This window comes from Rhynchophorus ferrugineus, unplaced genomic scaffold (genome assembly GCF_030347505.1).
Source record: "Rhynchophorus ferrugineus isolate W39M unplaced genomic scaffold, kcgeb_rfMv2 rfM8, whole genome shotgun sequence".
In the NCBI taxonomy this organism is placed as follows: domain Eukaryota; kingdom Metazoa; phylum Arthropoda; class Insecta; order Coleoptera; family Curculionidae; genus Rhynchophorus; species Rhynchophorus ferrugineus.
In genome coordinates, this window is record NW_027472587.1 from 744,477 (window position 1) to 771,720 (window position 27,244).

Below are 27,244 nucleotides of genomic sequence, written 5' to 3' on the forward strand. Positions count from 1 at the left end.
TTGTAAAATGGAAAATTAATTATTAGCCGTATTTTTTACATTTAATATATAGAGTAGTTATTGCGAGATATATATTTTCAATTCTTTATAGTTACTGCACATATTTTCTGGAACTGCTGACTGTTGATGATATTAATTTGCTTACTGCAATCGGTATACTAATTAAAATGTATTTAGAATGTACTTATTACGTTCATATTAACTTATAATTAGCTAAGAATTATTTTAAACAAAATAATAACATAATAAACAATTGAGCTCATTTTTTCTCTAATCATTAAACGTATTTCTGTCAGATAAAATAAAATCACTTTTCTTTTTCCTACATTGCCTAAATCTCGCTTGATTGGCGCAGTGGTTAAGACGATAGGACGGTTCTCCCACTGTTTCTATAGTTCCGGGTTCGAATCCTTCTAGGCCAAAGTTGTAAATTTATTTGTTTGTGATTGTCCACGAGTACAAGCACTTGTCCTGGTACCAGCCCATACATATTTAAATAGGTTAGATGGCATAATTTTTATTTTTGAAATTATTAGTTTTAATAACGACATATTTAATTCAAAATATGTAAAAGATATGGGAGCAAAAATGCGAGTTAAAATTACCGGTATGCAAGTAACGGTGATTTTACTAAATATATTACTATATTATATTAATACTCAATAAATGACATTTCACAAGAAAATTTCATAACAAATAAAAAATTTCTTCAGTATATAATCATATAATGGTCTTACTGTAAGTATCTTACTGTATTTAAAAAGTAGAGGTAATATATATTATTTATTAGCTATATTTGCAGCTGCTTTTTAATTAAACCAAAATAAATGGGTAAGAAACTTGATATGACATTTATTACTCCGTGTTTCTCTTATTTATTTGCTTGAATTGTCTTTATTTCTGCCAGTGCGATAGGTATCATCTTACTACATGAGCTCGTGAAGGTTTAAATTTCTACCAACTCCTCCGGTAACTTATTACGTCGATTTTTTCAGTAATCCGATAATTCCAAGAACTTCTCGTTCGAATATTGGTAGTGCTTCTTTCATATAACATACATAAGATATTTTTGGAAATTAATTTACTCTCCTCTATGTTTTAATACCCAAAAATAATTAAGTTTATGGCAATTATCCAAATAATTTAGTGAAAAGTTGTATTACTATTTTATATTTTATATATATATATATATATATATATATATATATATATATATATATATATACATATATATATATATATATATATATATATATATATATATATAGATATATATATATATGCATAAATATATATATATATGAAATATATATATATGTATATATATACATATATATATATATTATATTATTATATATTTTATAAGTGTTCTGATTTCTCTAAATACTGCATTATCTATAAAGAAATTCTTTCACTTTGTATAGTAATTGGGAGACCGAGATTCGTTTTAACCATTTGAAGACTTTTAGATAAACATTAAGAAATTATAAGTATAAAATTGTTTATTTTATTATAATATTAAATATAATAGAAAAACAGTTTAAATGATGGGTACTTTAAGAAAACTGCAATAAAAAACACTTAAACTTATTAATATATGGTACATCAATATGAACAACTTTTACAAATTCAAATTTGATTTATTAAAGATCTATTCGATTTTATCAACGGTCATTTGTTGTCGAGAAGGGAATAATTATTCAGTATATGGATATATGTTGTTTCATTGCATCATACATTAAATACACTTAATATAATATAGTACTTGCATCAATTTACAAGCAAAACGAGTGCCAGATAAATACATCAGTATATATTTCCCAAATTAAAATTAAATTACTACTTTAGATAGAGTTAAAAATACATGGTACCCTATACAAGTTCGTGTGGTTTGGTTTACTTCAATCTTCCGATTTTCTGCGTGTTGTCCAGTGGTTGTACTAAATCCAAGTTGCTGTGATTTATAAACCCTATTTCATGTTTTACGGTTAAATCTTGGATAACTTCGTAGATACATTTGATATCGTCCAATTATTCCTAGGTTACATAGCGAGAAGCATTTCTAATTAATCGAAGAACTTTCTTTATAAAATGGATACAAGCAATTTTCTTTTTAATTTCTGGAAATTCTGGATGCAACATACCCATTTTGCAAATGACAGCACTGTAAATCGCTGGTTCCTCGTTGTTAAATGTGCAGTTGCCTACCTTTTATGGTCATTTTGCGATATTATCATATATAATGCTTCTTTACTCGTATAATGTATCTTTTCGACAAAAGGTGGCTCTGCATGTAAAAATAAAATTAAAATATCTACTGAAAATTAATTTATTCGAATATAAAACTCTGACAGATCTTAGGGAACAAGTATTGCTTAATAAATTTTACAAATATCTTTTCATAAAACATTCTTATAATAATATAACATATAGTTGTTTCAAAATTATACATATTTGGTATTAAACAAAAACATCAGTTATTTAATATTAATTAATAATAAACTAATAATTGAAAATAATGTCCCCATCAGTAATACAACATTTAATAATAAGGCCTCGAACAAATCCAAATTGGTTGAACAATTGTTAAGCTTGAAAACAAATAATTTATACATTATGTAAAATAAATGTCTTTTGAAAGGTACATGAGACTAGCAAGAGCTGTGCTCTTACATAGCATATGAGAGATTTATATTTTGAACCTAATAATGAAAAGGCAGTAATTTCTTAGTGAAAATGGTTTTGTTTTTCCAAGTATTCTCCATGATGATCACTATACATTTGCATACGCTTTAACAAACTTTTTAACACATTTTCCACCCTGATTGGACGCCAAGAAAATGTTTTCCATGCAATTTATTCTTGATATGCAGGATAAAAATGTTCATTAGATGCAAAATCAGGGCTGTATTGTTGTTCCATCTTTTGCCAATTAAATAGGTTGTTTTAGCCGAGATGTGAATATTTGCTTTTTTAAGACGGAGAACGATCCTTTGTTGTCGCTTCTTTTTTCATATTTTCTTAATCACTTTTGAAAAATAAATGGTTGCGCACCATTCAGAGCTCATCGTTCTACGTTGCTCTAACTACGCGGTTGCCACATGTCCAGTTATTGTGAGCAAAAAAAGCGATGGATTTCTTTGAAGCTCATAAGTATAGATCCAAAATTCATTACCTGTGTAGATGTTTTACACAATTTTCTAAGTCATTGTAAAGTGTTGCTCAAATGAAAAAACGTTCTGAAGAAGGGCATTATTATAAAGATCAAAGTAAAAGATGTAAAGATCAATTACAAATGTAAGATGAAGCTTACCAACAATTTAGTTCCCAATATCCAGCTTGCAATGAAAAGCTCACACAATATACATTACCACCGTTAAATATCATTAAATAGTAACTAATGGTAACCTAATAATCCATACATTTTCAATAACAGATGTTTTGTCAGACTCAGCTACAAGTTCTCTAAAATATAATAATATTACTGACTAAAAATATTTTACCAACAAAAGAAATAGTAACTATGCTAAACATCACACTTTCACCATTTCTTCAACCCAGAAAGTAACATCATCTGTTGGAAACATAAATCTGCAATTCAGTCACGACTAACCTTCATACTGTCCGAATAACTTTTCTACAAACTATTTAGTGAAAATATTTGCATTAATTTATTAAAGATATATCGCTAATTAGCAATAGAAAAAATATTTTAAGGTCTACCTTTAACACAATATCGCTGAAGCCACAATTGAAACTAACTAAGTTTCTAATTAATGTGCATACTGAATATTAATCTAAAAACTGCATATTTGCACTAAATAAACTTTCTACTATATACAATTACCTTAGTTATCACCCGTATGTACAACAAAGAGAAAATATGAACAGATATTTTTCAATTTTAAAAAGATGTAAGTCATCATAAATAGTCTGATTATCTATTTAAAACATCACTTTCAATTTCAGAGTAACCTTGCTAATATGCTATTTCACAGTCAATAAAGAATATATCAGTCATGTTTGTTATAATTAACGCTATTAAAAAGAAACGTTTAAGAGGCTTTTTTTCATATATGTTGGAGTTAAAATATTACTTTCATAATAATATGAAGTATGCAAAATACGAGCAAGTCTAATCTAAATTGTTTTTAAAATACATTTTTACTTCTACTACATGATAATTATTGCTACCAAAGCACCAAATACTAATTTTAAGTTTTAACGTATTACTTACTGACATTTCTTGTTTATCAACCTCATGTAGATCTAAATCTAATTTCTCCATTGGAAGTTGCCACTGAAATTGATAACCTCAATCTTAAAAAGTCACCTGGTATAGATGATATTTCACCTGGATTATTAAAACAACTGCCACGTAAAGCAATCATCATGTTGACATATATATTTAATGCCTGTTTATGTAGTTATTATTTTAAAAGCCCATCAGCCTCTTGGGTTATTTAGGGTCGAGTTACAATGTATTTTTAAATAAAGTATACATAAATGACATTCAAAAATAATATACTATACAAATTACAATAGAGAAGAATTACAAAAGGTGTATCAATCCAGTGGCCGTTAGATAGTTTTAGAGCATATCCAAATGCTTGGGTTGGACCAGTTGTTTTAATGATCTTGGAATTCCGAGCTGCTGTCTCAGTACCTCAAACTTTTTACATTCCAGAAGGATGTGCTTGATGCTCTGTTGCGTTTGTCATTCGTCACATTGTGGAGGAACTCTTCCTTTTAACAGATGCTCATGCGTTAGTCTGCTATGCCCTATTCGCAGCCGAGCAAGGATGCTCAATTGGAACCTGTTGAAATTGTTAATATTAGGAGATTGGTGAAAAAACCCCTTGATTTCCCACAACTTGTTATTTTCCATAGGGAGATCCCAATTTAGTTGATCCAATGTTTTGTATAGAGTTTTTATATGTGTTTTAGCGTCTTCCTTACTGAATAGAACGCTCATTTTGATTGACTCTTCCTTTCTACTTCCCAGATAGTCGGCTCTTTCGTTACCGGGAATTCCCCTTTGAGAGGGAACCCATAGATAATTTATTCTTACTCCCCTCCTCTCCAGTGTTGTATGTAGCGCTCTGATAGCTATAACTAGAGGGTGGACTGTCTTTACTGAAATCAGACTGTTTAAAGGACCACAAGTATTGATGCGCCCACCGACAGTCCATCCAGGGCAGATAGGCCCTTATAAATGGCTAAAAGCTCCGCGGAAAAAATGCTAGAAATTGTAGGAAGCCAAAAGTGCTTTTCCAATAGTCTGGAAATGTATGCGACACCAACGAAATCTTCCCGTTTAGAACCATCCGTATAAATGGTGAAGTGATTTGGGTAATTCTCCTGAAGTGTCTGGGTGCAGAGCAGCTTTACTAAGGATGAGCTAATATATTATTTATTTAGTACCTTCATGGATAGGTCTATAGATATATTAGAGTACTGCTAGGGTGGTATAGTCGCAGTCCTGTTGACTGTAGCAAGTATTGTTGTTTTCAGTCGATAGCAAATCCTAGGAAATACTGATGACGGACCTATATGCCTTCTTATTGTAGTGTTGTTAGAGAAGAAGTAGTCGAACTGACTCAGCTCTGGATGAAATCTGAGGGAGCTTGCATAGTTGATGAGAAGGAGCTCTTGTCGTGATCCAAGTGATGGAGTTGGAAAATAACATTCAATTTATAGTAAAGGTTTTGTTTTCAAATCTCACACTTCCAACTTAAATACATTATTTGTATCTATGGGAAAAAGAGACAAATCCTAGGTTGTTAGAGAAGAAGTAGTCGAACTGACTCAGCTCTGGATGAAATCTGAGGGAGCTTGCATAGTTGATGAGAAGGAGCTCTTGTCGTGATCCAAGTGATGGAGTTGGAAAATAACATTCAATTTATAGTAAAGGTTTTGTTTTTAAATCTCACACTTCCAACTTAAATACATTATTTGTATCTATGGGAAAAAGAGACAAATCCTAGCAAATAAAAGTTACAGAATAAGATAATTGGTTTTTATTTCAAAAGTATTAGAATTTCTTGATCACAATAGTATATATTACTTGACTTTATGTTTATTGTATCAGATTTTATAATGGTAAGAACAAGAGAATAGTTAAGGACGCCATTGTTAAATAAAACCAACTATATTGAATAAATAATAGAACACTGCAGGAGATAATAAAACAAACGTTGAATACCGAATCTGAGACTATGTTAGGAAATGAAACATCAGAAAGAACTTATGGCCTAGTCAATTTATTGACTAAATTGTCTTTTATTAACAAAATTGATGATGCGGTACATATCGTTTTCGGATATATACGGTGGCAGGAAAAACGAACGGCCAAAGGGAGGTAAATCGAGCAAGAAGGAAACCAAAAATTTAGTGGATAATATACTTAATGATCAGGGAAAATAGACAAATGGTTACTGGTTTATATTTGAAAAAGGAAAAGAGAAACTGTAATTTCTCAAATCCTTTTAAATATTTACCATCGATGAATATAACTAATAATTTTTAATAATTTTCTTCAACATAATAATTATTACCATGGTGACATAGGTATGACAAATTATAAGTTAAACTAAAACGATCATAGAATAAAAATATGAATGAAATAAATAAATAAAAAGGTTCAATATATTAACTAATTCTGAGTTTAGGTATGGTTATTAAGAAAAGAATATGAATGGGATTTTGGCTGAATTATATCTACCAATTGGCGCTAACACCATTTGGCATCTATATTAATTTTTCTCGCATGGCCGTTTTAGCTAATAATTTGACACTAATTACAGTCTTGAAAGCTAAATAAATTTTTGGAGTATTTGAAATCCTTCATCGCCATAATAAAAAAATATGAGAACTAATAAATTTTTATGAGTTTATTTTATAGTTTTTTTTGTTGAGGTATTTATTATCTACGTCATTAAAATTAGCCAATATAAATCAATGGGCTTGGTACAGGAACTGTGATCCATTATACCAGTTAAAATTACTGTGTTCATCTATTATCCGAAAAATAATCGGGTATTATTCGGTTCTAAGTAGATATATACAAAACTATTGATCACAATATACAGACAGTTTATTAAGTAATAACTATGTTATTCCGGTTTGGTGGGCCCGGTGGTCAAGGCGACAGGGTGATCTTCCTACTGTTGCAATACTCGCAGGTTAGAATCCTGTTGGGATATGGCTATAAATTTATGTTTCTGATTATTTATAATTGTGATTATTTATAAGGCAAGAGTGCGAAATCTGATAAGGAGGAATTCCACTCGTACAATTAATCAGGCTGAATGAACGGATGTCTTCCGGGATGATTCCTAAGCTGGTCACTCGCCAACATGTAAGTTAAATGCCAAGGAACCCATGTTAAGCAGTAACTCCAGTCCAGATAAATCCTAGTTAGTAAAAAAGAGACTCAATATAAAAAAACTATATTATTATTATTTAACAAATACAATATCTGATGAGTTCATCTCAGTAGTATGTCATTTAATGAACTGATGAATGAACTGAAATCACTTATGTATAATTTTTACAATAGTATCTATTTGTTATTAATTTAAGGTTTGAAATGTAAACGTATATTGTAAAATGTACTAAATAATGAACATCATGCCCTCCGGGCAGCCCTTTTCTATTTGGGATTGTAAGTTTTCGAATAAAGCACTGGAAATTGCTATAGATATCGCCGTCATTTTTCCATACCTTTTTATATTGATTAGACTAACCAAATTTTCCGATTACCGTTGAACACTTTAAGTTCTCGGCATAAAAATAAAAGCTCAACTGTTCCAGTAAACATATCTTATACGACCTTCCTACTAATATTAGACATGTGACACGTAGGCCTATTCCACCATAAAACTATTTAAATGAGAAAGTAATACATGAAAGAATAACGTAAAACTGGTTGGCACGGTCGCCAGCAAAGATGTTAGTCAATTAATGTATACGCAACAACAGAAACTCATAATAATCAAGAACACAAAAAACCAAATAAATAATATACTGATTACAAAACCAGATATCCATCATGTTATTGTAAATGCAACAATTCGACAAAGAGAAAAGAGAACAAAAGAGGAAATAAATCAAAAGAAAAAAAAGTTAAGAAAAGGAAGAATTAAAATAACATGTGGAAATGAAGAAAAATGAATGAAAGTAGAATAACAGGAAACTGAGCAAGAAAGTAAGAATACTAATACAAAAAATGTACAAGCATAAAACAAAAAGAATTAGAAATAAACAAGGAAAAATAATAGAGCAGGAAGAATAACTTTTAAAAAGTTGCAAAGAATATTTTAAAGATATATTAAACACGACGGAAGTATGGGATGATGAAAAATTGTTCAACTAAAGGAAGAACAGAACAAAAAGAGTAGTTCGTAAGGATCGAATAAAAACGACGTTTGCACGTTCAAAATCAGTTTTCTAGAGTTATCAGTTAGGCCTGGGTTACCATTCAAGATAATTATTTCTATTGAAAAGTATTCGCAAAGGCGACAAATTCTACAATTAAAAAGAAAGGATCCTTTAAAATCCTTCGAACCTTTAAAAAAGAAACATAAACGACCCAAAATTAAAAAGACTGAAATATCTATCTAGCAAATAGAATTCTAAGTGCTATAGATATTCGGAACGATTTAAGTTTTCCTTGAATGATACATGTCTTTGTGTACGTTTTAAGGGAAAAAATATCGAGAAAATATAAACAAATAATACTCGCTTTTACAATCATATAGGATAACAACAGGAAAATGTAATAATGAGGACCAATAGATGACAGAGATGGAACGTAACGTTCGTAAAGCAAGAGATTCATAATCAGTAAAAAATTAAAGATTTTGATTGAACGCTAGTTTCAACTTCACTATTACCCTTTTACGGAGACAATATAATGAAACGTCTTGATTGAATTCGAGTAGTTGACGCTGGTGAGGTAAATCAGAAGAGATAATTCCTTATACGTTCAAAATCATTTTTCAAGCGTTATCAGTTAAAAATATGACCACAGGACGGTCCACTGTTGTGATTGTCGCGGTTTCGAATCCTGTTAGGACATGGTCGTAAATTTATGTTTGTGATTGTTTTACATTTGTGATTATCCTTAGGCAAAATCCGATAATTAAAATGATCCTAGTCACGCCAGTAACCAGGTTGGGTAAGACCGGATATCTTTTGGGATGATTTTGGAAGTTCGCCTCTTGCCATTCGGTAGGCTTAATGGCGAGGAACGTCGTTCGTAGCCCACGTTAAACTGTAGGCCAGTCTACATAAACCATCGTTGGTAAAAAGGTGAATTTGAAATATTTAAAAAGAATTAAGAATAGATTATCGTATCCTATTCCACTGGACTTATTTGCAAGCCAATAGCCTCCTGACGTCCATTGGATGTGTTGAGATATCAGATCTAGCCAACAGAACCCCGAAAAAAGATTAACAATGTTGCCATTCATGGTAATTATTTCTGTTATTAAGTATTCGCAAAGGCGAGAAATTATAAAATTAAAATTAAGCTACAATCTCGCCTGTTCCTCTACATTATCGTTCAAACCTTTAAAAAAATCATAAACGACTCAAAATTAAAATATGTAAAATATCGAACTACCAGATGGAATTCTAAGTACTATAGATATTCGGAACGATTTATTATTTTCTTGAATGGTACATGTCTTTGTTTATGTTTTAGGGGTAAAAATATCCAGAAAATAGAAGCAAATAAAACTCCTTTTTACAGTCAAATAGAATAACAGCAGGAAAAAAAAATGAGGACCATGATGGAAAAGATGGAAGGTAACGATTAAAAAAAATAAAAGTGATCCATCTTCTATAATAAAATAAAGACGTTTACAATCAGCATAAAATTACAGGTTTTGATTGAACGCTAGTTTCAACTTCACCCTTTTACGGAGACAATATAATGAAACGCCTTGATTGTATTCGAATAGTTGCCGCTGGCGAGGTAAATCAGAAGAGACAATTCCTTGTACGTTCAAAATCACTTTTCAAGCGTTATCAGTTAGGTCTCGTTAATATTAGTGCGTCGCGTTTAAATTAAAAATAGACCATCGTCTCCCATTCCGCCGGACCCATATGCAGGCCAACAGTCTCCTGCGCTCGACGTTCGTCGCCGTTACTGCTGCCGCTGTCAGATACGAGTCTCGAGACAGGCACGTGGTGCGCGGACGCGTTCAGATCCGCGCTTACGCAAGACGCCTACGTCACCTCCGACCGCCGAAATCGTAGTGGTCCAGTTTCGGACGTGCTGTTTGTGTTTTGTTTTGTTTCGTCTCGTCGGAGTCTCCCCATTGTCGCACCGCACGTGCGAATCACTCAATCGGCTTGCATGGTTATGATATTTGGTAATTATTGATTGGTTAAGGGGTCATGTCATCTGGACGACCTGAAAAAATAGTTTTCATTTTTTTTTCTCTCTAAAACTATTCGATGGATTTAAATAAAATGTTGAGGCTTTAATGTAAATGACCTCAGGAATCCTCCTGACTCCGATTGAAAATGTTGTCCTCTTATTTAAGTATTTAAAAAAATTTTGTCGCCTCAATACGTACAAACACATACAATCCATTCAATAAAACAGTGAACTCACGTCATCTAAATTGATGACGTTCAAACGTCGAAATGTTGGCGCATTAATTCTGTATTCATTTTGGCTCTGACATAAAAATCTTCTAATCTAAATAAAATAGTGAAACAAAAATGTTATTAAATATAATTTATTTTAACATCATAGTACATTTAATTCATATATTATCGAAGGACTTACATTAATTTATTAATTATTATTAATTAATTAATTACGAACTACAATTAATTATACAGTCATCATAGTTTGTAGGTTAAGGTTGTGTTTTATTACATTTACATTTGAATTCTTTTCCACCCCACCTATGAGACAGTGTTCTAGGCACATTTTTTATGTAGTGATATCCCCTGGGGGCCTAATCCACTTAATTAATAATTGTATATCCAAGTAATGTATTTTATTTTCATTAGAAAGCATATTTACCTTTTACGTATAATTATTGTTTCCTTCGGTGTAGTGTTGCCTTGTAAAGTAATTTGAATATAATTTTATTTCTCCTGAGTTTGTTCTGTAAACATCCTTCTTGATAAAACAATATTTAATCAGTGCATTCTCCCTAATGCATTTGCCATATCCGCCAAACAGTTAATATTCTTGCTCTCGTATATTTTAACCAACTGCTCATGTAGATTCTGAACAATTACACACATATCTATGTACATACATCTTTCATACTCTACAATACGATTTCCTACAATTATTTAGTTTAGTTTTAGTTTCTTATAGTTATTTAGTTTCCACTCTCATCATCCTGTCTTGTTAATTATTAACATTGCATCACAATCGCACATTCAAAAAGTTTCATTTAACCACTGTCAATTGCTATTCAAGTGAATAACTAAGCTATTAATTTCCAATCTATTTAACACTTGTTCAGGATTCTACTATTTGTCAATTTCTTCTTCAATGTTAAGGCTTTAATGTAGAACAATACTTCTTTCCACCCATCCATTGTCCCATTGTGACATTCTGAAATATCCATTTCTCATCTTCAATTCTTCAGCGCATCATACAAATTGAAATAATAAGTTTTCCTTGATACTATTACATGCTTTCAAAAATTGTCTTCTATGAAAAGCAATTTCTGGAAATTCCATTAGACTTCTTCGTGGGTTATCTTTACACCAAGTAAATCCTATATTACCCAAAAGTGTATGAAGGGTACTATGTTCTACATCTTTCGCAGAGGTGTATATCCCTAAATTTTCTATGAATACTTTACAGACTAGCAGTTTCCTCTGAAATAATTGTATTCAACTATGTTTATATTTAAAAAACTACTGACCGTTTTTATACATTTCATAAATCAAGGTATGCAGACACTTTCTTTTTAGTGAATCAAATATTATATTATTCTTTTTTTTTAATGATTTTAGTCATATTGTTCATACTAATGTTCAGTGCAGCTGCAAGACAATAAAGATATTTCCAATAAAAACCCCAGCAGCTATTTAATAGTATAAATCGGCCCCCATTACCTCATTCCTGTTTGAAGTTATTGATTAAAGATAATCTGTTTCTAACTATCTATTTATTAGGCCTTGTCATTTTTAACCAGAATAATCACACATATTAAGCAGCGATTAGAGGTTCATCAAAACAAGCAAAGCGCCAAAACAACGTTTGCCGATATATAACCTCTTATCACTAATGTTTTGAAAAATTTTGTTTAGATTTTTGAAACCGGACGTCATTTTCCGGCTAATTCGGTTACATGCTCAAACGTATCAAACAGCATTATGTCTCTTTTTAACTCGAATACAATGAGAAAGAAAATATTGTCTCATTCTAAATCGAATTTACAAATTGGGGCAGGCAATATATTAAACATCTTGATGACGTGACTTCACTGTTATTTTGAATACACTATATGTATTATTTGGCGACTATGACGGCAGCTTATTTGGTTAGGATCACAATATGAATATAAAATTTAAAGAATTATAAATATATGAAATAAAATTTAATGTATTTCCCTGTAATAGGTGTATTTCCCTGTAATATATAAAAATATTTCCCTGTAATAGGTGATATGGGACCAATCTTTAGTTTATTTATTTGGTTAGATGGAGATAATAAGTTTTACTTTGAAAATTACAAATAACATATCTATATTTTATAATAGTTTACATTTGATGAATATTAAATGAACTAAATTATTTTTTCCACAAATTATTATCACAAAATGTTTTTAGATTACAAAAAAATAGTCTTTATTATTTTTAAAATGAACAATTTAATTTTTTATATCGGGTATATAAATTAATTTTAAAGGATTTACGTCAGATGGTATTACTATGTAATAAAACGTATCAGGTACATTTGTTCTCAATTTCATGTTCACCTCACTGACACTGGCTTCAATTTTCAATATGTGTCATTTCATCGAAGTCTGAACAAAAAATGTTTTCACTGCATTGAAAAAGTCTCAATTTTTACCGAGTAAACAGCATTTTCGAGAAGTTTTAATTTTTTATTTCAATTAGAAGAATAAGACGGCTGAAATTTATCGAATGCTGTGTGAGGCTTATGCCAACTACATCGATTTCAACATGTAAATACTGGTTTCGACTTTTTAAAAGTGGTGATTTTGACATGGAAGACATTGAAGACAATTGAAGGCATTAGTAGATGATAATACCGTGTAAAACCCAAAAAAAATGCAAAATTGTTGTGAGTAACTAAAGAAATCATTTCCAATTGATTAAAGAACATGGCTCAAAAAGCTTGATATCTTGTGTATAAATTCAAGTCAGGGGCTACAAAGGCGACAAAGGACAAAATTGGAAAAGTTTTTTGCAACATATTATTTATGGTGATGGTGAAAGTTCTTATATTTAGATAATCCATGTTGCGGTCAATACTGTACTGTCCGAATCATCACCGATGAAAACATACTTAGAAACAATAAAATTGGAAGTGCTACCCCAAACGCCGTATTATCCAGATATTGCTCCTTCTGTTTACTATTTGTTCCGACATATCAGTGGTGACCTGCCTGAGCAGCGCTTCACTTCTTATGACGATACCAAAATGTGGGTCGCGTCGTGGATAGACTCAAAAGAAACATTATTTTTTCGAGATGGAATCCGTAAATTGCCTTAAAGATCTTAATTTATCTTGATCACCATTAATTAATTCAAATTAAAAAAACATCCGTAGCGTTTTCGTATGAGCTTAGATAAGTTTTCAGATGAACAAGTCTGATAGCTGAGGGAAGGATAGCTGGATGATATACATTTTTAGTAGAATTTTTTATAGGTTTTATATTTATTTTTCAATGGCAAATTAGTACATCCAAAATTTGTAGATCCAAATCTTACTCACACTGATCTTTAGCTTCCTAAAATCCCAAACGTCAGCGAAAATCTCCGGCCACCTCAACATGTGTTACTATTAGGCGCTTTAATGAATAGTGTCCATTTTTTACTTTAAAAAGGCCATTTATTGAGAAAACTTAGTACAATATATATTTAACCAAGTACTCTCCATCGTTTTTTGTATAACATCTCTCGTCTTTATGACAACCGTGTGGAAAGAACAACTCTGGTTTAGCAACAATCGAACAATTGATCCATTTTTGTCCTTCTTCAGCATTTCCAAACAGTATGCCAGCTAAGTAGAGGTTTGAGCTGGGTTTTTATCCAATAAGTTTTGTAATTCGTTATCTTCAAACGTTTTTGGTCTTCCAGGCCGTTCTCTGTCATTGACACCAAAATCGCTACTTTCAAATCGTTGAAACCAAAACCGACAATTAGAATATAACGAGCAACATCATCATTGGTTCCTAAAGCTATTTGATACACGTTGTCAGTACATTTCTTCAAATCAAACAACCAAAAATAACAAACGTCGAAAATGCTATTTTGAACTTTCTCATTTACATTTTGCAAAACTGCAATTTTATATAGAAAAATGACAAATCCATCGCTTAAGTTGTTCAACACTTGTTTAAAATGATAATTAGCATTTTCACCATATATATGATCGAAATACATGCAAGCGCCTAAAATATTTCACGGCAATTATAACCTATTTTTTTGTTTATCTGAAGACAAACATAGCTTTATATATAATTTACTACACTTATTTTTAATTATTAACTTCATTATTTAACAAATATTGGCTTATAACCAACATATATATGTGGATATTATTATGTATTTGCATAATAATGAATTCAGCATTGTTGTATTTGTATTTATAGCTCGTATAATAATAAATAAGTAAAAAAAATGGGTGTGAAATTATACAACGGGCGCATAGCTGTGACTGAAATATTTTTAACACTGTCGTTGACTTAAAATTGCGTGCTAAATAAATTGCTGGCGATTATTTAAAATTTTCTACCATACACAATAGGTACAAGCTACTTCCTACCGGCTAGATTTAAATTTATAAAAATAATGTATATTTTCCTTTAGAAAAATAATATAGTTTTTTTGTCATAGTGGGATGATAAATAAGAACACTTTTACAATCTTTTCTTTTACAAATTGTTCATGAACATTTCAAAAATACATAAAAAATCACCAAAACAAACTGGCAAAATCGTCTGCACGTCAGTCATAGAAATAAGTACTATATATTGATAAAATACAGCAGATGCCCATTAATGTGAACTAATTATAGTTCGCATTATCGACATTAACGAACGTAATTTGAGTAATTTAATAAATATACTTTTTATTGAAAGAAACGGTCAATACATATACATATAAAAAAATAAACAAATATTTTACAGCGTTAATTATTTTTATGTAGTAGAAAAATAACCTGCATATATAGTACTCTTAATTGGCGTTTAGCATTAACTTTCAGTGGCTACGCTCGCAATTTACGGATACCTAATATATCTGTGTATGGTAGTTCTTTTCTTTCAGTGCAGTTTAAAGCTTGGTTAAAAGCTCGTATAACTTGAGCGTAAGTCACTATATTTCTAACTTCAATAGGAACGTTATCATTGCCCTCAGTGTCTATATTTTCCTCCTTATTACCATTCGTCTGATTATCTTCGTTTCACAAATTATTGAAAGCGTCAGATTTGAATTGATAGAAATCGAGCCATTCTTACTCCTCAGTTGCTGCTTTGGAGGATAACATGGTGCATTATCTAACTATAACACCGATTTTGTTGCAAGGTTCTGTTCTATTAAAAAATATTTTATCTACAAATTAAACATATATGTATCATTAAATTATGAATAAAATATTTTTTTAAATATTCTAAAGTCTCCTTTTTAGCAACGAGAGTTTATCTGGACTGGACCTACAGTTAAACGTGGGCTCCGAACCACGGTCTTCGATATTAAGCCTATCGACTAGCTAGTGACCAACTTGGTGACCATCCCAGACCAAAACATCAGGTCTTACACAGCCTGGTTACTGGCGTGACTGGGATGGTTATTCCTCGTTGGATTTTCCACTGTTGCCTATAAGACATAATACAATTACAATCACAAACATACAAACATCCATGCCCCAGCAGGATTCGTTCCCGCGAGCATCGCAACAGTAGAATGAAGTCATTGTCATATCTGAGGGACAAAGCGCTTATGAATCCATTTCAGGAATATACTGTTTGTCATCCAAATCATATTTGAACAATAATAATCAACAGGTACCATAAATAGAAAATATGTTACTATAGCTACATTTGCTGAAGACGCTGCAATACTTGGAGACAATAGGGAAGAAATAACCAGAAAACTGCAACACGCAAATAATAATAAAAGCAGACTCAGAAAACCAAACCATGTTAACTTCTGTAGTGTAGTGCACAAAATCACAAAAACTCTGAAAAGTGCTACTAACCTTTATTTATTAGTGACTAAGTAAGGACCAATGGGTCTATATAAGTACCTAGTTTTAAGTTACTGTAAAGAAAAATTGTAAGTTAGTCGGCAACGACTAGTAATAATATATCAATAAATAAAAAAGCGAAGATTTTTTAAATTTTTTATTATTGGGTTTATTTTGTATGAACTATTAACATACAATTTGCTGCCTTAATTAATATAATAAATTATTAATATTTTGACTTTTTCCTGCGTCACAAGAGTCGCTGTAAGACCGAAAATAAGAGAAATTTTGAAAATACCCTTTATTTTAAACTATAAAAACTAAAAATAACATCGTGCTTATAACAAATTCAAGGATAAACGATAAGTAATTATATTTTAATTTACAATATAACGACTACTTAAATATACAATTATAGCGTCCAGTACATTAAAATAATGTTATGTTCGAGTTATTTTAGATTCACCTTCATATTTTTCAGTAAAAACAACAAAAGGGACAAAAAAATGTAAAACATTTTTTAAATATATGAAACAAACTTGATATTAAGGAAATAAATTATAGATGTCGTTTAATAAAACACGGTAATAATAAGATAAGGACAAGGACATCTGCAGAACTGCAATTTATATACTTTGATACCTACAAATTAATATATCGATAGGAATCGCGTGCATAGACAACTTCCATTGTTTCAAAAAATGGTATTATTTTATCTGTTTATCTGTTTCATAGACTATTAAAAAGTCTTTGTTTAATTGAAACACGATACACTAGTTGAACCACTTTGGAAACCGGTAATGGTTGCAAATATATCAATGTTATCACAACTATCAAACCGCAAGACTCAAATGTGATGATAACATTTCTCCAACTCATTCGAAACAAAACGGGGGCCAGAGGAGTTTGTCAATTATCGCATAGTCTATTTAATTTTTTTTTTAATTTAAGAGCTTATGACAGACATTACAACTAGTCAATATTTAATGGATGTGCTCCCATTGGTGTTCTCCAGTTTGAAATGTTAGTACAGTTTTCACACATAACATATTACTTCTAATAGTTTTTTCTCTTCAATCACCGGGTAGGTCCACCGTTGCCCAGCAGTTGCAGTACTTTGACGTCTTTGTCTTCTTCTTCTTCTCTTTTGATTTTTTTTCACAAACCATTTAATGTATTCCCTGACCATTTAATTTCTTCTCTGACCACTGGATCTTTGTGGATGTTCTTATTTCTAATATACGACCTTGTTTTGGCAAGTTTGGATCATGTTAATAATCGATTTATTTCTGCAACCCCATAATTGCACACTGTAGGTCCACACTGGCTTCAAGATTTGCTTATATAAGTTTCTTGTGAACTATCAATTCGTATTATCGTCCAAACAACCACCACACTTTTTGAGCCTCATACAAAGTTCTGTACGTTTATTTTTAACTTGCTCTTTCTACTTCAGCTTGGCGCCCAGTGTCATGTTCAAATATTTAGCCGTGTCGCAAGAAATTATTCTATTAGTTATCATTGGTATATATTTTTTCAACATTATTTATACGACATCCATATGTGTAGACTTCGTAGCATTCAATTTTATTCGCCATTTCTTCACCCACTCAATAATGTTATTAACAGCTATTTATACTCTATTTGCAATTGTCTCAGTATTGTTACCTATTGCAAATAGCAGCATCATCAGCAAATAGCATCATCATAAAATGTAACTATTGTTACTACTTCATATTTGGGAATATCACTGGTATAAAGTAAATACAATGTTGGTCTAAGGAGATTGCCTTGCGGTACACCCACATATGTTAAGTCTGTTTCAAATCTGACTAATATATATTTTTTTTCATTCGATTGGAAATATAGGATATGACAATCTGGCTCATATATCTAGGTAATTTATTTGTCTATGTCTTTTTTTATTTATACTCTATTTGCAATTGTCTCAGTATTGTTACCTATTGCAAATATTACAGCATCATCAGCAAATATAACTATTGTTACTTCTTCATATTTGGGAATATCACTGGTATAAAGTAAATACAATGTTAGTCTAAGGAGATTGCCTTGCGGTACACCCACATATGTTAAATCTGTTTCAAATCTGACTAATCGTTACCATATTTTTTTTCATACGATTGGAAATATAGGATATGACAATCTGGCTCATATATCTAGGTAATTTATTTGTCTATGTTTTTTTTTATTTATACTCTATTTGCAATTGTCTCAGTATTGTTACCTATTGCAAATATTACAGCATCATCAGCAAATATAACTATTGTTACTACTTCATATTTGGGAATATCACTGGTATAAAGTAAATACAATGTTGGTCTAAGGAGATTGCCTTGCGGTACACCCACATATGTTAAGTCTGTTTCAAATCTGACTAATATATATTTTTTTTCATTCGATTGGAAATATAGGATATGACAATCTGGCTCATATATCTAGGTAATTTATTTGTCTATGTCTTTTTTTATTTATACTCTATTTGCAATTGTCTCAGTATTGTTACCTATTGCAAATATTACAGCATCATCAGCAAATATAACTATTGTTACTTCTTCATATTTGGGAATATCACTGGTATAAAGTAAATACAATGTTAGTCTAAGGAGATTGCCTTGCGGTACACCCACATATGTTAAATCTGTTTCAAATCTGACTAATCGTTACCATATTTTTTTTCATACGATTGGAAATATAGGATATGACAATCTGGCTCATATATCTAGGTAATTTATTTGTCTATGTTTTTTTTTATTTATACTCTATTTGCAATTGTCTCAGTATTGTTACCTATTGCAAATATTACAGCATCATCAGCAAATATAACTATTGTTACTTCTTCATATTTGGGAATATCACTGGTATAAAGTAAATACAATGTTAGTCTAAGGAGATTGCCTTGCGGTACACCCACATATGTTAAATCTGTTTCAAATCTGACTAATCGTTACCATTTTTTTTTTCATACGATTGGAAATATAGGATATGACAATCTGGCTCATATATCTAGGTAATTTATTTGTCTATGTCTTTTTTTATTTATACTCTATTTGCAATTGTCTCAGTATTGTTACCTATTGCAAATATTGCAGCATCATCAGCAAATATAACTATTGTTACTACTTCATATTTGGGAATATCACTGGTATAAAGTAAATACAATGTTGGTCTAAGGAGATTGCCTTGCGGTACACCCACATATGTTAAGTCTGTTTCAAATCTGACTAATATATATTTTTTTTCATTCGATTGGAAATATAGGATATGACAATCTGGCTCATATATCTAGGTAATTTATTTGTCTATGTCTTTTTTTATTTATACTCTATTTGCAATTGTCTCAGTATTGTTACCTATTGCAAATATTACAGCATCATCAGCAAATATAACTATTGTTACTTCTTCATATTTGGGAATATCACTGGTATAAAGTAAATACAATGTTAGTCTAAGGAGATTGCCTTGCGGTACACCCACATATGTTAAATCTGTTTCAAATCTGACTAATCGTTACCATTTTTTTTTTCATACGATTGGAAATATAGGATATGACAATCTGGCTCATATATCTAGGTAATTTATTTGTCTATGTCTTTTTTTATTTATACTCTATTTGCAATTGTCTCAGTATTGTTACCTATTGCAAATATTACAGCATCATCAGCAAATATAACTATTGTTACTTCTTCATATTTGGGAATATCACTGGTATAAAGTAAATACAATGTTAGTCTAAGGAGATTGCCTTGCGGTACACCCACATATGTTAAATCTGTTTCAAATCTGACTAATCGTTACCATATTTTTTTTCATACGATTGGAAATATAGGATATGACAATCTGGCTCATATATCTAGGTAATTTATTTGTCTATGTTTTTTTTTATTTATACTCTATTTGCAATTGTCTCAGTATTGTTACCTATTGCAAATATTACAGCATCATCAGCAAATATAACTATTGTTACTTCTTCATATTTGGGAATATCACTGGTATAAAGTAAATACAATGTTAGTCTAAGGAGATTGCCTTGCGGTACACCCACATATGTTAAATCTGTTTCAAATCTGACTAATCGTTACCATTTTTTTTTTCATACGATTGGAAATATAGGATATGACAATCTGGCTCATATATCTAGGTAATTTATTTGTCTATGTCTTTTTTTATTTATACTCTATTTGCAATTGTCTCAGTATTGTTACCTATTGCAAACATTACAGCATCATCAGCAAATATAACTATTGTTACTTCTTTATATTTGGGAATATCACTGGTATAAAGTAAATACAATGTTAGTCTAAGGAGATTGCCTTGCGGTACACCCACATATGTTAAATCTGTTTCAAATCTGACTAATCGTCACCATATTTTTTTTTCACACGATTGGAAATATAGGGTATGAGAATCTGGCTCATATATCTAGGTAGTTTATTTGTCAACTTTAGTGGAATGCTGTATTAACATAATGATTGTAATCATCAACCTACGATATGCAGATGACACAGCTCTAATTTTTACAGATCATATTGGGAATGAAAGCGAAAAAAGAGGATTTAAAGATAAATAAGAAAAAGACAAATCAACAAAAATCAAAAACAGTTTTCAACGAATGCATTTAATCCGTTCTAATCATTTCATTTATCAAGGCAAACATTCCTCAATTGGGTCAATAAGCACTTAAATCTCCAGAAGTTCTGTCACGCTTAAATATTAGAGCTTCCCAGAATTTGCAGAAGTGCACGTTTCCCATCCAGCTTCGACTTCATCATCTTCGTCATTGTCGCTACTATGGAACCCAACCTGTGTTGTTCATCTGCATAATCATGGATATTTTTTCGATTATCTTCGGAAATATCTGATACCTTATCTTCTGAATCGTTACCCGAAACTGAAAGATTGTAAGTGGACTATGGGAACCAATCCTCATCGTCAGACGGTCCATTTGCATCAGGATCATCATCATCTTCGAAACATTCCTTTGAAGTAACCCTCTTTTTCTGCTGCACTCATCCTGAATAATAAATCATTATATTATTTTATTTATTAAAAATTGAATTATTATAGTTGTAATTGTAATTAATGATGTCAAACCTAAATTTTTTTTGAACACAAAATTGGGTGTCGACCGCAACAAAAACCATAAAACCCCATTAATATGTTGTTACACAGATAAATGTTAAGAATTACTTGAACAGACAGAATAACCAACGTCCAAGTCCAGTTAAATTAGCACTGATTAATAAAGTCCTTATTAATAAAGTACTTTAAGTATTTCAACTTCGTATATAATTAAAACCTTTCCAAATTATACTGAACAAATTTTGAATAACTGTGGCTGTGTCAATGAACAATAGCATAACGCATAAACACATTCATTTATATCAAGACGAATAATCATAAAAAATTCCATAAATTTCATGAAACATACTAAGGATAAAGCCTATGTAATTATACATAATACATTTAATGTACAATAACATATGACTATACTGAGAACAAAGGGAATAACAGTAGTTATATTGTTTCAAATTATATTACACAATAACTCATATATCTTATAATTCTGTAATAATTAGTGTTGTTCCAGTATTCGCTATTGTTTGAAAAAACCTCAATAAAACCATAGAAAATGCATTTGTCTAGACAATATATTTTGAAAACCTTTATAAAACAATTCCCATTACAAAGTTAATATATTTTATCACATCAAAAACGTTTGTCACTATTTAACTCAGCTCTCACTCAACTTTACTTGAACTTCCTGTATACGTATTTTTTAAAACTGGTAACATATTTTTCTTTCGGTATGAAATTTCCAATTAATTTATATTTCATGAAATGTATTTTCCTATTTAATTTAAGTTTCCCACTTAATAATATTCATGATTCATAACAACATTATCATCATCATGACTATGCTATTGGTTATAATTCTCAAATAGATCTATTTTTTTCATAAAAAAGTGAACTCCTATCCTTATCATGTACTATTGGTCGGAACAAATGGCAGTCGGACGGGCTACATCTGGTAAATATAACTGGTGAAGTAAGTATTCTATTGTATTTTTATACTGGTTTATTTTTAGAAACTATCAACCCTATCTTAGTATCTAGTAATGCTTTTGTATTAGTACTACTGTTTTCCTATTAAATACTCACTACACAAAATAAGATCAAATGTGTTGATCCTTTTGAATTTATGTCCTGTTATAGTGTTATCCAAGAGTCGTATTACTTCGATATTGACATGACAATGGTGTGTCTGCTCATGTCTCTCTGCAATTCTTTTGATTTCCTGTAGAATAGTCAGCATTTGAAGGTCTCTGTATAAGTAATCAATCCAGTAGTATCTGAGTATACCTATAATGTTTCTCAGAACGTTGCTTGTTGTGCGGTCTGATTATACGTGAAATGCACATGCACAGATTTACTTTCGTCAATTTTTATTTTCCAGGTTTGATTCCAATTATTTATATTGTCACTTGCCTCTTGTGAATTCCTCACTATTGTCTCCGACAGTAGGGGTTGCAGAATCATTACAATTGCAGCGAATGAAAGCGTCGTAATATTTTCCAATTGTGGTAATTATATATGTAAAGTAATTAAAGAATTGGTCCCAATACATTTCCTTATGGTACACCTGGTTTAGCTTTCTTAATTGTAGACTATGTTTACTTATTTTGTTTAACTCTAGACATTCTGGCTGTAATGTAAGATTTTAATAGTTCGGTGCGTTGTTTCGGTAACATTTTCTGTAGATTATGAACAAAGCCGTCATGTCGCAGGCTTGTGCTACATCCAAGAATATAACTAAACACACTTTTTTACCTTCTTAGCCTTTCAAAACAAAACGACAGCAACGTAAATAATGTTTGTCTCCTGCTCCAAAGCCAAAAGTGATGTTATTAATTCCATCCCGACCCGAAATAAAAGTAATTCGAAACAGGTTATTCGCTAGTCGGTAGGCTTAATGCCGAAGGCCGTGCTACAGAGCCCACGTTCATCAAATCAAACCCTAATTGGTAAAAATATGAAAAAATTACATAGATTCATAATTAGACATTTTCATATGATTACCATACAATTGTCCCGATAAGGATTAACGATGGCAAAATGAACTCTAATATACCGTAAGCATAATTTACCGAGCCTACCAACTGTTTAAATTACATAAACATATTGTAAATCGTGCTAGTAAAAGTTAGTTCTATAAAATCGGTTATGACGACGTTATACTCCACCAACAAAAATCCACTTACGCCCCAATTCGAGACTCGTCGTTATATTTTTAGATCGCACCGAATGCATCCAATTAAAACCGTCAAAACCAATTTAAATTAGCACTCTCTTCATATAAATAACGCGTGACCTAGTCACGAAAGAGTCGACGTTGACGCTGCGAAAACTCTCGAAATATTTAATTGAGATTGCCGTTTATACACTCAAAACAAATAAGCAGTTGGGGTTATCGCACTACAGCTGATTTCCTTTCGTAATGTTCGCGGTTATCTGCTTGGTTTTTTGGGTGTTCTTTCCAGTTCTTTTCCGATTTCCGGGTCATTAGTGTTATTTATGTAATGAAATCAGTAGTCCACTAATAATACTACTGTGTATAATCACTAAGGAATTTGTACTGATTAATGCCGCGCTCATTTTAATATTTCCGTCATTAAATATCAGTAGGCTTAAATAACACAGCTCAACGAAAAATTCTTATTGCTATAAAATTTTTCTACGGATTTCTACATTTTCAAGGCTACTGTGTAGCGTTATTTTTAAATCCAGGGCGTAATATAAAAATTATATTTTATAAAACAATATAAAATAATCATATAACATATAACAACTAACAGATCAATTGAAAAGTCCCCGGCCTACCATAGTAAAACACATTTTTTTTCATTTTTTTTTATTCAACATAATTCCCTTCAAGGGTGATACACTGATTATAGCGACACTCCAACTTTTCGATACCATTTTTGTAGTACAATTTGTCCTTTGCTTCAAAATAGTCCTCAGATTCAACACCTCTTTATTGGACGAAAATGTCTCACCAGTAAGCATTCTTTTGAGATCTAAGAACAGGAAATAGTCGCTGGGGGCCAGATCTGGAGAATACGGTGGATGAGGAAGCAGTTCGAAGCCCAATTCATGGATTTTTGACAGGGTGCATTCTCTTGGAGAAACAGCACTTTCTTTTTCTTCAAATGCGGCAGTTTTTCGGCGATACATCCAATAACACTATGTAATAGTCGCTGTTGATGGTCCTTCCTTTTTCAAGTTAGTCAATGAAAATGATTCCATGCGCATCCCAAGATGCAGACGCCATATCCTTGCCAGCCGAGTGTTGCATTTTCCCACGCTTTGGAGCGGGTTCATCGTGTGCAGTCCACTCGGACGACTGCCGATTGGATTTCGGAGTGAAATGATGGAGCCATGTTTCATCCATTGTCACATATCGAAGCAAAAACTCGGCTTTATTACGCTTAATCATCTTCAAACATTGCTCCAAATAATCTACTCGTCATTGTTTTTGGTCAAAAGTGAGCTCGCGTAGAGCTTTTTCATACCCAAATATTCGTGAATGATGTCATGTACACATTAAGTTGATATCTTTAGAGTGTATGCTATTTGAATCAATTTCAATTTAGGGTCATTCAAAATCATTTTGTGGATTTTTTTAATGTTTTAGTCGGTAACAGGCTCTTTTGGGCGTCTGCTGTGTTCACTGTCTTCAGTGCTCATTTCAACACGTCTAAAATTAGTATACAAAGCCCTGACGGTTGATTTTCCTGGGGCAATGCAAAAAGCAATATTTTATCAACACGCGAAATTCCTTTTTATCCATTTTTTTCACAATAACAAAAGTTGCTTCACTCAAAATGCTATAATTCAAGAACTAATGATCCGACAGCTGTCAAATTTATACACGCATCTTTTGAGGATTAGGGCTAACTTTTTTTTATTACTTAATTAATACATTGTTACTAGTCGTTTCCATCTCACGTACAATTTGTCTTTATGACAACTTAAAACTAGATATATAACTAGGAGGATCCATCGGCTGTATCTTAGTCTCTGGTGAAATAATGTTTATACATATCACTGCTGTATTTTTTAATATATGCACCTCACTGCACAATACTACATAAGATCAGATGGTTTGATTCTTTTGAGCCTGTGTCCTATTCTGGTGGTATCCAAAAGCTGCAATGTGTCAATATTCTCATGTAAATGGAGTCTTTCCTCAAGCCCCGTTGCAATTCTCTTGATTTGTTGACTGACTGTGGGTATCTGAAGGTCTCGATGTATAGTATTTGGGTGCACCCACAACTCCTCTCAGGACTTTGCTCTGAAAAATTTGTATTTTATTTATTTTAGTCTTTGCAGAACATCCCCATAATTGAACTCCGCATGTCCATATAGGTTTCAATATTTGCTTATATCATAGAAATTTATTATGTACTGAAAATTGTGATTTCCTTCCAATTAGCCAGTACATTTTCCTATATCTCAATTCTAGTCCTTTTCTTTTCTTCTTTATATGTTCCTTCCAGCGAAGTTTTGCATCAAGATTAATTCTGAGATATTTACTTCTAATATTACTATATAATAATATAATGTTACTATGTTGCTATATGGAATGATAGTATTATTTAATGTTATTGGTATTTGTACAGTCTGTTTATAAGTGAACTGCGCATGTACAGATTTCCTTTCATTAATTTTTATATTCCAAGCTTGGGTCCAATTATTTATATTGTCCCTTGCCTGTTGTAATTTTCCTGAGGCTTCTTCACTATTGTCTCCGACAGCTATAATCGTATCATCAGCAAATGTAGCCATCCTGATATTTTCCATTTGTGGTATATCGCTAGTGTAAAATAGATAAAGCATTGATCCCAGTATACTTCCTTGTGGTACACCTGCTTTACCTTGTTTTATTGTAGATTAAGCTTCTTCTTTTTTGACTCTAAACATTCTGTTTGTAATGTATGATTTTAATAGTTCGATGTGTTTTTTTGGTAGAATTTTTTGTTGTTTATGAACAAGGCCTTCATGCCAAACCTTAACGAAAGCTTGTGCTACATCTAAGAATATAGCTGAGCATACTTTTTTACTTTTGTGGACCTGGTCAATTGTTGAGAGCTTGTTAATAAACCCAAACTGGTGTGTTGGTATTAAGTTTTTTCTCTCTATGATCGGTTTTATTCTTTTCAACAGGAGTTTTTCAAAAACCTTATTTATTACTGGAAGCTGTGATATTGGTATATAGGCTTTTATTTCGTTTTATTTCTTTTGTGACTTCCCAGGTTTTGGGATCATTATAATTTCCGCCATCTTCCAAATGTCTAGAACATGTTTTAATCTAAATGCCGTATTTATCAAATTGGTGAGTTTTATAATTCCCTTTCTTGGTTGCTTTTGCAGTTATTCTCCGGTTATCAAATCGTAGCCTGGTGATTTCCTGGGGTTAATGTCAGTTTTAATCACTTTGGCGTGATTTCGGCGTGACTAATTCAATCATCGAATTTTCAGCTTCTATTTCCAGCAAATTATGCTCAATATCAGTTTCGTTTGGTTTGAAAGTTTTTTCTAGATATTCAGCAAATGCTTCTGCTTTGGTGATTGTCACGTGCCCAATTCGCACATAGGTCTCTTATAGGTGGACTGTGTAGACATGAGCGCTTTAGATGTTTTGTGGCTTTCCTGAGTAAGTAATCAGTTTATTTATCATCTGTTCAATTTCTCAGATAGTCATTTATGATTTTGTTTTTAATTTCCAGTATTTCCCCT

At 31.5% G+C, this 27,244-nt stretch overlaps 1 protein-coding gene across 5 annotated transcripts in view; it reads left to right on the forward strand.

The window, feature by feature from the left end:
* The window catches only part of Fdl (fused lobes), a 219,364-nt gene that overhangs the window by 46,251 nt on the left and 145,869 nt on the right, over positions 1-27,244 (forward strand). The window contains exon 1 of one of the 5 annotated variants that reach the window (XM_076412443.1): positions 10,112-10,382. The exons of 3 other annotated variants lie outside the window; for them this stretch is intronic. The gene's annotated coding sequence lies outside the window, so the exon portion shown is untranslated. Of the gene's footprint in view, positions 1-10,111; positions 10,383-27,244 lie in introns of those variants that run through there. One more of the 5 variants, XM_076412445.1, reaches the window with a different exon arrangement.